Source organism: Dendrobates tinctorius, unplaced genomic scaffold (assembly GCF_039654945.1).
Source record: "Dendrobates tinctorius isolate UK_male_01 unplaced genomic scaffold, ASM3965494v1 ptg000107l, whole genome shotgun sequence".
Taxonomy (NCBI): domain Eukaryota; kingdom Metazoa; phylum Chordata; class Amphibia; order Anura; family Dendrobatidae; genus Dendrobates; species Dendrobates tinctorius.
The window spans coordinates 9,351,401-9,365,846 of record NW_027361775.1 but is presented as its reverse complement, the minus strand read 5'-3'; positions in this window follow the sequence as shown (position 1 = coordinate 9,365,846).

Here is a 14,446-nt window from a genome sequence, read left to right as displayed (position 1 = left end):
TCATTAAAAAACCCTTCCCAGGCTCAGTCTTTTGTGTTTGTACTTATTTGGCATCTCTGTGAATTAACTGAGATTTCTCTGCGCACCTGGGTGAAGTTTAACCCTGTGCGCATTTCTGCCATATTGCTCCTGCCACCACTTAGCAGCAGTTATATCACCTACTGCACGGTGGACCCCGAGCGGCGAACGCACTTTATTATTATTTTTATTTAGTGCATTCCGCCGTTCCTAACATATATATATATATATAACCCGAGGTGTCCGGAGGGATAGTCTGAGACACCCTCCTCCTTTCACTGAGTACCGCGTTGGAATTTTGGGCATCCCAGAGGAGGATAGATCCAGTGGAACAGACTGTACGGCTGCTCCAGTACTGTGCATAACTGAAGTAAGGATATTTAGCTCTAAAGGAGAGAATCATATCTCCGTGGAAGAAAAAGAACAATTTCTTGGCTTGGCACGTGAATTGTGTGATGAAGGAGTTAGGAAGAACAGAGGAAGTGAATTCTGATTGCTTCTGTTACTGCTATGTTGAAGAAGGAAAATTGTCTACTAATATGACAAGGACTGGATGTTTTGTGGTGCAAGAAAGTGACTGTGGTGCGAGAAAGTGATTGAGAGTAATGTGTCAGGCAGACAAACAGTTAAAAATGATGATCTGAAACAAGAGGTATCCCTGCTAGATGATAAGGTCCCTCCCCAGGAAATCAAGCCTCTCCTCCCGACTGTAAGATCTGTGCTTAACCCCAGGGCACCAATATATCATTGACTGCCAAAACTCAGTGCGCCCCCACCCTATGATCCTGCCGGGTGGATTTGTGCCATATGCGGAGTTACTAATCCTCAGTGGAGAGAGGTCTGTTACAATTGTGGAGCAAGGAGACCCAGAGTCACAGCCCCCACCTTTCCCTTGTTAAACGCTGATAGTACCTATTATCAGCCACTGCCAGCCTCAGTCCCTGCTATGTCTAGTATTGCTAGTGGTTATGAGTATCCACCCCCCCTACTTTAGTCACTTGGTCAGAGACAGGATACACAGGGGAGATAGAAGATTTCCAGGAAATGTATTCCAATGTTATTCCTTGACCCCACCGTCATGATGTGCTCTTTAGGATAGGGACAAGGGATCTCACGAAGCAGCACATTGGGGCCATAGTAAATGCCGCGAATAATCAACTCCGCCATGCTGGAGGTCTGGCCGCAAACATTTCACAGAATGGTAGACCCATGATACAGGAAGAATCTGATTCGTATATACAAACATATGGCCAGGTAGAAACAGGACAGGTCGCAGCATCCAGAGCAGGACAGCTGCCATGTCAATATGTAATACATGCAGTGGGACCACGATATGATCCTACCAACATTCCTAGGTCCCAACAATTGCTTACTGAGGCTGTCCAGAATGCAATCCTGTATGCCTCCTCTGTCCCCCCCGGTACGATGCCTCAACGTACAGTGGCCATACCATTAATCTCAGCCGGTAACTTTCAATATTCCAGGAAGGATGCTGCTATAATCATAGTATCAGCAATAGAGCGGTGTATACAGGAAAACCCCATAAAATTGGATTTGTCCTCGACAGCCGCCTAACGCCCATCAGGCAATACAATCTCTAACTGTAACAGAGCCTCCTGCCCCGCTTCCGCAGCAGATGCCTCTTGTGCCCGTACTACCGCCACCTCCTCCTCCTCCCGCCCCCGAGTCAGTAATATCCGAATTTGAAGAGGATAATGTGGAAACTACTCCTGGCAGGCAAAGTATACTCCCTTCACCCCATCCCAAATAGACACCCTTTGCAATCAATTACCCGATCCAGAGACTTCCCCCATGGCCTTCTACAGGCAAATGGCAGCAAATCGAGAGATTTATTCCACTCCCCGAATAGATCTATTCTACATACTTCAAGTAAAAGCTGGGGAGGGGTATTTTCCAATTATTGAGGGTGGCATAATGTATAATGTTAACCTGGATGGGGGAACCCATGAGAGTGGTATCGATTTCTGTTTTAAAGGTTTGGGCACAAGATAAACTAGCGGATCAAGCTACCTCTCTCACAGATGTCACACAGGACAAGGGGGAGACTGCCGAGAAGTTATTTGGGCGTCTTATGGTGGTATTTAAAGATCTGGGATTCTCACTGTATAATAAAGCCCATACACACCTTTTTGTGGCAGCTTTGATGTCCGGCCTTAAACCCGAATTGCAAGAGGCGATAATGTCAGTTAGACCTGACATCAAGAATTCCACTCCGGACGATGCATTAAAAGTAGTAAAAAATTTTCAGAAGAATTTAACCCGCTCTGTATCAGCAGGAAAAAAAACAAACAAACCAGCAGCTGTAGCAGTTCCAGCCGCCCCCACTGCAGCTGCAAGCACACAGCTCGTTCCTTATCAGTGGCACACACAGTAGCCTCCAACCATACACAAATTACAGTCATCGACCTCGCCAATGCCTTCTTTAGCATTCTGTTACACCCAGATTGCCAGTTTCTGTTTGCATTCACTTATCAGGAACGACAGTTAACATGGACAGTTATGCCACAAGAGGCCCAAAACAGTCCCAACCAGTTTGCAAAAAACATGAGCGAGTGTCTCTTGCCCTGGCAGTTAGATCACCCCCAGGTCACGCTGCTTCAGTATGTGGATGATCTTTTGTTGTGTGCACGGATGGAGCAGGAAGCCATTGCTGCCACTGTTAGTCTCCTCAAGCATCTGGCAGCACTGAATTGTCGGATTTCGGCCTCGAAACTTCAGTTCTGCCTTGGTCAAGTGATATTCTTGGGTCACTGTCTCCTTCAGGGTGTCAGACCCCTCACAGAAGAAAGAAAAATAGCTATCAGCTACCATTCTTTCCCAAAAGATGAAGCTTAACTCCAACATTTTCTTGGACATGAAAAGCACATTTTTGCCCGCATGACATTGCAGCAATACTGACATTTCAGCAACCAAGACATTTGACTATGCAACGACACTTATGGCTCCAGTGTTCACTCCTTTTTCCTGACTATGTCAAGTTACATCGTTGTACTACAATCAACCCTGCTACTTTACTGCCGGTCCCCAAGAAAGATGGCAATGATGAGGATTACCGTATTTTTCGGACTATAAGACGCACCAGACCATAAGACGCACCCCAATTTTCAGAAGGAAAATAGGGAAAAAAATAATGTCAAATGGGGGTCCGTCTTACAGTCTGAATTCAGCTTACCTGGGAAGGCATCCAGCACAGTTTGATGACTGTTCACAAGGGTCATTCAGTGGTCCAGGCTGGTGCGGTGGCTCTGTGCTGGGGCAGGTGGGCTGGGCTGTGCTGGGGCAGCTGAGATGTGCTGGGGCAGCTGGGCTGGGCTGTGCTGGGGCACCTGGGCTGTGCTGGGGCAGCTGTGCAGGGGCAGCTGTGCTGGGGCAGCTGTGCTGGGCTGGGGCAGGTGGGCTGGGGCAGCTGTGCTGGGCTGGGGCAGGTGGGCTGGGCTGGGGCAGCTGTGCTGGGGTAGCTGGGCTGGGGCAGGTGGGCTCTGTGTGGTGAGTGTAGCGGCGGGCTGTGCTCTGGTGCAGGGGTGGCGGCTCCGCCGGCATTTCTTCGAAGCCCGGAGGCCCCCGCACATCCGTTGCTGGCTGCTGCCATGTTGCGGTGGCCTCCGGGAACATGGACGCCGGGAAGATGGCTGCCAGCCCGGGGATGGCGCATGCGCAGGTTCAGATCTCGTCCCGAGATCTCGGGTGACGAGATCTCATTGCCGAGATTTAAATACGTGCACATGGCCTGCCAACCGCCACTCCTGGGAACTGCGACATAACCCAGCTTGGAGACGAGAGTCTCATTAAACTTGCGGATAAGCCGAACCCCGCTGTGTTTACAGTGAGTTATCTCATCAAAGGCCTCCTTCAGGGTCTGTTGTGCCCCAACGTCAAGACTCCTTCAGGGCCTGTTGTGCCCCAACTCCAGGATTCCTTCAGGGCCTGTTGTGCTCCAACTCCAAGATTCCTTCAGGGCCTGTTGCGCCCCAACTCCAAGACTCCTTCAGGGTCTGTTGTGCCCCAACTCCTCCTGGGTGCTGGGGTGCCCAAAGACTACGACATATCATCAGCAGCTGGGCCCAGCGGCTGCGACGCCAACGCAGCACATCAGCGACACCGAGGGACGTCAGGATGGATAAGTGACACTTTAGAAAATAAGGACCCGTAGTCGGCCATATCGCGGCCCTATAGCAACCGGCTGTTGCCCGATTAGTCATGTTCTCAGTTAAAGTGCTTGGTGCATAGTCCCTGCGAGGACAGTATCTTCTATTGCTACTTTTGGTTGCTTAGCATAGCCCTAGTGGCTCAAAGTTATAAAAGTTTCTTTAGCCAAAGTTCACTCAGTCTCGCCACTGCATCCTGCGTACCTGCTGTTACCTACATTTGGCGTAGTTGGCAGGATGCAGTCTCCGAGCGCGGACAACGATGCCCCAGACCAGGGCAGGGCCGTGAACTCGACAGATAGCGAGGGCCCCCGCTCCAGCATTTCGTTGGGGGCTATGCTGAGCAACCTGCCTAAGTTTTCTGGTTCCAATACTATGTTATGGAGATGGACAGAACGGATACGGGGGCTCTTTCGGATGCACCCGATGACTCCTGACCTGGAAGTTGAAGTAGCTCTCTTGGCGTTAGACGGGGAGGCTCGGAATTCAGTAATATTGAGGCCCCCGGGACACCGCATCACCTTTGATAAAGTTTTACAGGTTGTAGAACAGACCCATGGGGATCCAACTAATGTGGGAGAGTTAAGGACTCGGTTGTTCAGTCGTATGCAGGGAGAGGGGGAGACCATCACCCAATATATAAATGTCCTCCAAGAGTTGCATAAGGCCATCGAAAGAAAGGACGGTGTAGGGGTAGGACCTATTGACATTACCCTACACGACCTACTGGTGACTGGACTGCGGGACCCGTTAATAAAACAGGCATTACGGGAGCAGGTCAGGATGAATCCCCGTATAGACTTTTCAGAGGTGGGAAGTCAAGCACGCGCTTGAGAACAAGAGCAGGGGATTGCGGTCCCCGTGGTAAAGGTCCGGAGTGTAGAGGCCTCCATGAATGCAATGGAGGAGCCTCAATGGGTGGAGGAGATGAAACAAGAATTGAAGAACATCAAGGGCGAGTTGGCCGAAGTGAAGAGAAGGTCTCAGTCCGGGACTGGACGACCTAGTTTCAATCCCAGCCCCTGGGGGCCCCGCTTACCCCGGGGCGGGCGGTCTGCGCAGACCCAGTGCTATGAGTGCGGGGAGCCGGGCCACTTTGCCCGAGAGTGTCCGCAGCGTGGGAGATACCCACCTCGGCGGCCATTAAATTAGAGGGCTCTGGGCTGGGGGGACGCCGCTTGGAGCCAGCAACCACGATTGACGGTGAAAGTCCCGAAGATTTGGTCGCAAAATGTCTGGTGGTATGGGCAGAAGTAGAGGGCCGGGCAGTCCGGTGCCTAGTGGACACGGGGTCACAAGTGACAACTATGCCTGCAACTTATTTCCGGCAAAATTTCTCCAAAGCAGCGAGACCCCAGTGGGGACCCATGATCAGACTGGTAGCGGCCAATCAATTACCGGTCCCTGTTGCCGGGGTGGTGTGGGCACAGGTGACGCTGTGCGGTAAATCCCTCGGTCGCAGAGGAGTGGTACTGACTCAAGGGGAATCTGATAGGCAGCATCCAGTCATTCTGGGCATGAACATGCTGCAGGAGTTCGGCAATCTACCCCTCAATAATCCCACACACAAGATCCTGAAGCAGTGGGGTTCCCGCACGGCCCAAGGACAGGTGTTCCAGTAGTTGGTGTGGGAAGCACGGGTACACCAGGACTGTCGGGAGGGCGAGGCTCTGGGCAAAGTCATCGCGCCAGCGGCTCCCATGCTTGTGCGGCCTCCTGGGCAGACGGTGTTGGCCCTGCCAATTCGAGCCTCGATACCTTTGGAGGGCGTGGAGATGCAGGTGGAGCCATGCTACTTGGAGCGCTTGCCTCCTGGCATACTGGTGGCCCGTTCCCTGACCACAGTGCAAATAGGGACCGTCCTGGTGCGCTGCGTCAACCTGGAAGACCAAGACATCATCCTGAAAGCTCGGACTGAACTGGCCAAGCTAGTAAGGTCTTTGGAAGAAGTGTTGCTGGCCCCTGCGGTTCAATTGAGAGTGCAATCTGAGGACCCTTGGGGAGTAACTGTTCGGACTCTACAGGCTACCGAAGTCTCGACTCAAGAGAAGGGTCGAAACATCCTGGAACAGATACAGGTCGAGCTCTCCGGAGTAACTTCAGCTCAGCTTTCCCAGATAGTAACACTGCTCGGACAGTACCACGAGTTATTTGCTAGTCATGAGGAAGATTTTGGGTGTACCACCACCATCACCCATGGAATTCCCACGGTAGGGGCGGCCCCCATCCGAGAACGATATCGACAGATTCCTCCACAACTCTACCAAGAGGTGAAAACTTTGCTGGCCCAAATGCTACGAAAGGGAGTTATTCGAGAAAGCAAAAGCCCCTGGGCGGCCCCCATTGTGTTGGTCCGCAAAAAAGATGGCACCTTACGATTCTGCGTGGACTATCGAAAGCTGAATGCTTGCACAATTAAAGACTCAAACCTACTACCCCGAATAGAAGAATCCTTGTCTGCCTTGGGGAAGGCGACGTATTTTTCGACTTTGGACCTGGCCAGTGGGTACTAGCAGGTGGCCATGTCCGAAGAAGACAGGGCTAAGACGGCGTTCATACTGCCTATGGGACTATTTGAGTTCAATTGTATGCCGTTCGGACTGGCCAATGCCCCGGGGGCCTTTCAGCGGTTGATGGAGCGGTGTCTGGGAGATCTCAATTTTGAGGCCACGTTAATATACTTAGACGACATTATCATCTATGCTGCCACGTTTGAGGACCACCTGAAGCGGTTGGGGCAGGTACTCGGCCGGCTGAAAAAGTACGGGTTGAAGGTAAAGCCCCAGAAATGCCACCTATTTCGCACCCAGATCGAATATCTGGGCCATGTTGTCTCGGCAGAGGGCGTAAGGCCGTCCCGAGAAAAGGTTGCTGCCATTCAGGGATGGCCTACCCCCCGAGACGATAAAAGACGTGCGGGCCTTCCTGGGGTTGGCCGGATACTACCGTCGTTTCGTAAAGAATTTTGCATGTCGAGCTCGAGCCCTGCACGACCTGCTGAAGGGGGCTCCCGCTGGGGCAAATGGATGAAAAATCCAGTGGCAACAACCTTAAGAAGAGGCCTTCCAAGACCTTAAGGCTGCGCTCTCGGATGCTCCGGTGTTAGCTTATGCGGATTTCTCGCAACCGTTCATCCTACACACTGACGGGAGTCTTCACGGGCTAGGGGCTGTGTTGTCACAAGTTCAAGACGGCCGGGAGAGAGTGATCGTGTATGGAAGCTGCTCACTCCATGATTCCGAGCGCAACCCTGACAATTACAGCTCTTTTAAGCTCGAGCTCCTTGCAGTAGTGTGGGCCATGATGGAGCGGTTCGCAGAGTACCTGACGGGCTCCGAAGTAGTGGTGCGGACTGACAACAACCTGCTGGCTCATTTGGAAAACGCCAAATTGGGAGCTCTAGAACAGAGATGGGTGGCCCGGATGGTGAAATTCAACTATAAAAAGATCTATAAAAGAGGGGCCGAGAATGTACACGCTGACGCCCTCTCCAGAATTCGACATACAACCCCAGGGAAGAGTCGAGATGACGAACTAGAAGGGGAAGGGATACCGTTCGCCCTCACCGCTGCCGTGCTTACAGCTGCCACCCAGAAAGTACCTCCCACGGAGACCCTAAGGGGCATGCAGGAACAATCCCGGGATAAGTGGATGCAACAGCAGCAAGAAGACGAAGAAATTGGGCTTCTCCAGAAATGGGTAACCGCTGGCAAACTGCCCACTGACTCCCAAAGACAGATTTTGACTCAGGACATGTCACTGATGTTACGACAATGGGAGAGGCTCATTATCCAAAAGGTACTATTGTATCGTAAAATGACATCACGAACAACATCTATGATGATTTGCCAGGTAGTTGCGCCCGGAGCCAAACTTAACGAACTGGCTCGAGAAGCCCACGAAAAAGGGGCTCATTTCAGAGCTCAAAAGACCTTGCAATGGCTACAACAGAAAATTTACCATCCACGCTTGCATGCTGTTTTGGCCGAGACTTGCTGGACCTGTCGCCTATGCGAATTAGCTAAACCGCCCGCACAGCGAGCCTCAGTACAAACAAACATGACCTCAGTGCCCCTCGAGCTTCTGATGGTGGATTACCTGACCATCGGTCCCGCATTCCAGGGGTATGAACACTGCCTCGTAGATCATTTCACTAAGTTCGCTGTGGTCACCCCCACTTGAGACCAGACCGCGGAGTCGGCCGCCTCCGCAATTTGTAGAAACTTCATACAAGTTTACGGCTGCCCTCAACGGATACATTCCGATCAAGGAGCATGTTTTTTGGGAAAAATAATGGAGGAACTACACCGTCTCTACCGTATTGACAAATCCCGGACCACGCCATACCACCTGCAGAGAAACAGGGCCTGTGAACGATTTAATCAGACATTAATCCAAATGTTGCGTACTCTGGAAAGTGACAAGAAGGCCCGTTGGCCCGAATATGTCCCTGAACTAGTATGGGTCTATAACAACCTAGTATATTGAGTTACCGGCTATACCCCCTACTCCCTGTTGTTCGGATGCGAGGGCAAGGGGATCACGGAGGTAGAGTTAGACCCTGAGGAACCTCAGCCCTGGACCGGGGTATCATCATGGGTCCGAAATCACCGGCACAGGCTGCAAACTCTTCATCAGATCGTATATACCAAACTCCAAGACTTAGAACACCCAGGAAAGAATTCATCTCCACCTCCCAACCTCCAAAGCGGAGACCGAGTACTCGTACTAGACCAACGTCCCCAGAAAAAATTAGAGCCACGCTGGGAAGAGAGTCCCTATCGGGTCCTACGCCGTATAAACCCTGAGAGACCTGTGTACGAGATACGACCCGAGAAAGATGAAACGCTGCCTACTCGCATTGTGCACCGTAATATGTTACACCCCTGTATTTCCACCGACCTGAAACAACCTGAACCTGCTCTTCAGGTCTCTGAACCATTGCTCGTGTTCTGGGACCCGGACGACGAAGAAGACTTACCCACAATAACCAGGAGCTCTCTACTCAATGACAAGCCAACTGATACAATTATCCTGCCCAAACTTGCTAGCCCACCACCAGCCACCACCCCAGAAGACTCCACCCTAGTCGAACTAAGACTCTCCGAGCGGTCAACAGCCTGCAAACCCCCCGAACGATACGAACAGGACCAGTTCATATGGCAACAAAAACTGATACCTCCGCAGACCAACCCAAGTATACTGAGGCCCTCGCCCGAGGACTGGCGAGCTTACAGGATTGCGTAGTGTAGGAAGGAGGACCCCCGTATAGTGTCCGGGCCGGAACCAAGGGGACCACCATCTGAGTTCCTAAGGAAACAGTACCCGGGGAGCAGAGGAGGAGAGTGGACTGCTGAGAGTGACAGGGCAGCAAGGTGAGGGGCGAGTATAAAAGGGACAGAGAGTGCGCAGGGGAGTCAGTGGGCAGAGAGGCAGACACGGAGCAAGAAACCTTGGAATGTTGTGAGAGCCAGGGTGACAGACGTTGACCAGCGGGGAGACCTTCAGTGGCCTGTGGAGGGTAAGCGACGAACCTGCTGAAAAGAGAATTGTGCTTTACTCCAATCCGGGGCCGCTCCCCGCCCACGGTCGTCCGCAGTTGTTACCACTGTGCTCCGGTCTGTGGTGGCTGGTCCACCGCCCCTCGCAGCCGCTGCCACTTCACTCCAGCCCGCTGCAGCGGCCTGCACGCTGCTGCCTCGCCTCAATTTGCGGCTGCGGCCTCCTCATCATCGGCCACAATGGATGTCACCTCGCCATAGTCGGCAGTTGGGGCCTACTCCCCGCCTACAGGGGAACTCTTCGCATAGGTCCAAGCCGTGCACGTGGCCTGCCAACCGCCACTCCTGGGAACTGCGACATAACCCAGCTTGGAGACGAGAGTCTCATTAAACTTGTGGACAAGCCGAATCCCGCTGTGTTTACACGGGGTTATCTCATCAAAGGCCTCCTTCAGGGTCTGTTGTGCCCAGCTCCAGGACTCCTTCAGGGCCTGTTGTGCCCCAACTCCAGGATTCCTTCAGGGCCTGTTGTGCCCCAACTCCAAGACTCCTTCAGGGCCTGTTGTGCCCCAACTCCTCCTGGGTGCTGGGGCGCCCGAAGATTGCGACAGATCTTCAGCAGCTGGGCCCAGCGGCTGCGACGCCAATGCAGCCCATCAGCGACACAGAGGGATGTCAGGACGGATAAGTGACACTTTAGAAAATTAGGACCCGTAGTCGGCCATATCGCGGCCCTATAGCAACTGGCTGTTGCCGGATTAGTCGTGTTTTCAGTTAAAGGGCTTAGTGCATAGTTCCTGCGAGGACAGTATCTTCTATTATTACTTTTGGTTGCTTAGCATAGCCCTAGTGGCTCAAAGTTATTAAAGTTTCCTCAGCCAAAGTTCACCCAGTCTCGCGTCTTGTTACTGCATCCTGCGTACCTTCTGTTACCTACAAATGCAAGGAATTTTTAACACTTGCATTGTTCTTTGGTTCACCGGCAAACCCAGACATACAAATCAATCTTCCAGGCACCTACCATCAATCTTCCAGGCACCTACCATCCCTCCACCTCTTTCCTACTGGGCAGCGTCATAGCAATCGTCAGATCATCACTAATTGCTGTGGGATTTGAGAGAAAGCCGCAGAGAACTACTGCGCATGTGTGGGGAAGGTGACTTGATGGACGGACTTGACTGGAAGTAGGAGGGAACGGCTGGTGCACTATGGATGGAGATTGACAAGGACAGCAGGGTGATAGCTGGGAAAGACAAACAAGAGAGTGCAGTACCTAGAAATGACCACAAGATGGCAGGGGGAAGTAGTTCAAGACTCAACAGCAGCTTAGGGCTTGAGAAACGCTGCATCATGGGGGTCGGGGAGATAAGAACCCAGGAGGGGAATTCCCGGTGAGAGAGGGGATAAGTAGGACTGGTTGGGGTTCCAGGCAGGCTAGTCCCGGGAGGAGCTCGGCAGAAGACGGAGAACAGGGAAGAGTTCGACCAGGGGACTGACGGGAAAGAGACAGTCAGGGGGTCGCCCTGACCCAACGGACCGCAGGACAGACGAGGCCCCGGGGGTACTGATTGGACGACGACCTCGATCAGGTGAAACTTTGGCAGTAGATTGGTCTAGGACAGCCCCAGCGAAAGATCCACGAGGGACATTACTTCGACTGGAGGAAAGGTGCAGGTACCCGGGCCTGGAGAAGGAGAACTGTAAAGAGGCTGCAGTGCGTGGTTGTGGTCGTCAGGAGGACGACGAGTAAAATCCAGAACTGCTACAACTGAACTCTGCCTCCGTCTTGTCCTTGCTTCGCCTGGTGTCTGTGTCGTCTGGACGTGGTAAGCAGTGGACCACCCCCAATCCGGCCCCCTACCACATTTGGCGTAATCAGCAGGATCGCCGCCGCTATTACGACATCTTCCGCGGCAGGCCTGCGCCAGAAGGACTCCAAAAGAACTGTTAACCTGTGGAATACAAATACCTGTGGATTACAAAAAACTGCTCACCTGTGGATTATAATTTGGAGACTTGGTTCCGATTCATCGCTTGTCATCAGAGGATCCGGGGTGGTACCAGAAGCCTATCAACATGGCTGTGGTACTCCAACACCAGGAAGAGGCCCTGGCATTTGTAGTTATTCTGGACAGACTGGGCCATCTCCAACTTACCCCTGGGGGGAGTAGTGTATGTCTGGAGACCGCCGCCCCCTCATACTGGACCCGGGAAGATGGCTGGAGAAGCCGACCATCGGTCCACCCAAGGGTGGGAGTGGCCCGGGTGGGAAGACTGGCTGCGGCTGTTTGGCGCCATTCGACTGCTGTACACCGGACGGGATGCGATGCTGCAGTTGCCGTGGCCTTGGACGCCTGGAATGGCGGTGGCGTCAAGAGGTCGGATCTCGCTGGGAGACCTGATTTCTGGAGCTACGGACAGCCCCCCCGGACATCGGACGGACAGGAGGAGCAACTACGGGCCCTGCGGGAGCAGCCGCCGAAGACATCGCCTGGGAGCCTCCCTGCGGGACCCATGAGCCTGGAGGCTGGCCCTGCCAGACGGTGGGGTGAAGATCGGAGGTTGCGGGAGGAGTTACGGAGTCGGAGGCCGCGGCGCCGGGGAAGGTGAGAGGTCCCCTGCCCTGGCCGGCGGCTCCGCGGCCAGCCCCCACCACTTGGCCTTCCCGCGCGGCCTCCTGCATTGCTGTAGACCTGGCTGCGGAGGGCTCTGCGGCCTCTGCCGGGCTGAGCGACGCCGCAGTCCACGTCCCCGAACCACCCCGCCCGGTGGCGCCACGTCCGATGTCGCCGGTGCGGGACCAGCCCGCGGCCGACGCTGCTGTGTTCCACCTGCCAGCAGCGGCCTATCCCCTGAAGCCAGCCTCCACTCCGGCCCCATCCACGACTCCGTTTGCGGCCTGCCCCGCGGCCGCATCTGCGTCACTCCCGGAGTCAGCTGTGGCCTGCTTGTTGGGCTCTGCGGCATACCCCTTGGGAACCACGGCTACCCCTGCCTGCTGCCCGGCCCCAGCGACTGCTGGGTTGCTGGAATCTGAGGCCGCCTCTGCCCCGCTCTCAACCCTGGCCGTGTCCCGCCTACCGGACTCCGGGGCCTACACCGGATCCTCCGTCTGGGTCGCGGAGGTCATACGGAAGAAAAAGGCCAGGGAGCAGGAGGTCTGGAACCTGCTGTATGAGAGGGGGGAGGCTGGCATAGCGGCTTCATGATCTACGGGGCGGCTCGTGTACACCAACTTGGAGAAGGGATACGGGTTCATTCGGGACCTCGCAACTGGCCAGAAGGTGTACATCAACGTGACCTCCATCCATCACGGCCGGGCGTTGCGGGAGGAGGACCTGGTATCGTACTACAAGGAGTACTGTCCCCGCGGCTACTATGCAGTAGCCGTAATCGCTGAACCCGAAGACCACGAGCCCCCATAAAAAGGACCCCTAGAGACACTCCCTGCATCCCGGGAGCTCCACGGCTGTGGAGCGCCCTTACTACTGATGAGACATCGGCTGTCAGGAGATGGCCCGTCTGTCAGGATTTCGCAGCACTGTTGTGCAGGCCACAAGGACAGTTTTTCGTCCAGGTTAAAAAGAATGTTTTTATTGTTTGATCTTTTTTTCTCCTGACATAGCGGGGATGTGGGGGAGAAGATACTAATGCTAAAGGGAGGGGGAGCATTTATATTCCGTTTTAAACACAGATGTTGTGCTGTGAGAAAATGTTGTGTTGGAAAAAACGAAAAAAAAAAAATACAAAAAAAAGGGGGGATTACTCCGGTTGAGTAACTCCTATTGTTATTAAAGTAGTGGTAATTATATATACGGTATGTTAAGAGTTGATTTAATGAATAGTGTGTGTAACCAAAAAAAAATGTGTGTAACAGGTCCCGGGTACGAGGTAGATGTAAAGAAGACGCCGACCATGACTCTTTTAAGTGAAGGACAAAGAGAAGAGAGATATTGAACCAGACAGTGGTCCATTAGTCAGGTTCCCGACACCACGGACACCCCAAAAGGATGGGCAGATGCCAATGATGACCAGGTAGGCAAAAGGCCTCTGTCATGGCGTCCCGGACAGCTGAAGGTAGTAGAAGGGGAGAGTAGTGGGAGGTACATGCCGTAGAGTAGTCCGGGTAGACCTCGCCAACCTGAAAGAAGTTGTCACGTGGCGTGCACGCCGGCGAGTAGCAGTAGGCTGCTTGGAGCATGGTGCTCCCGGTTTGGTTCGGCCCCCGTGGGCGGCGGGTTTGGCCCAACGACCGGTCCGACAACAGACTGTGGACAAGCTTTAGGACGACGTAGATAGGGAGTACGATTGTCGGGACGACAATGGACAAAGGAAGGGAGAGTGTGGGGAAGGTGACTTGACGGACGGACTTGACTGGAAGGAGGGAACGGTTGGTGCACTATGGATGGAGATTGACAAGGACAGCAGGGTGATAGCTGGGAAAGACAGACAAGAGAGTGCAGTACCTAGAAATGACCACAAGATGGCAGGGGGAGTAGTTCAGGACTCAACAGCAGCTTAGGGCTTGAGAAACGCTTAGTCATGGGGGGCGGAGAGATAGGAACCCAGGAGGGGAATTCCCGGTGAGAGACAGGATAAATAAGACTGGTTGGGGTTCCAAGCAGGCTAGTCCCGGGAGGAGCTCGGTAGAAGACTGAGAACAGCAAAGAGCTTGACCAGGGGACTGACAGGAAAGAGACAGTCAGGGGGGTGGCCCTGACCCGACGGACCGCAGGACAGACGAGGCCCCGGGGGTACCGA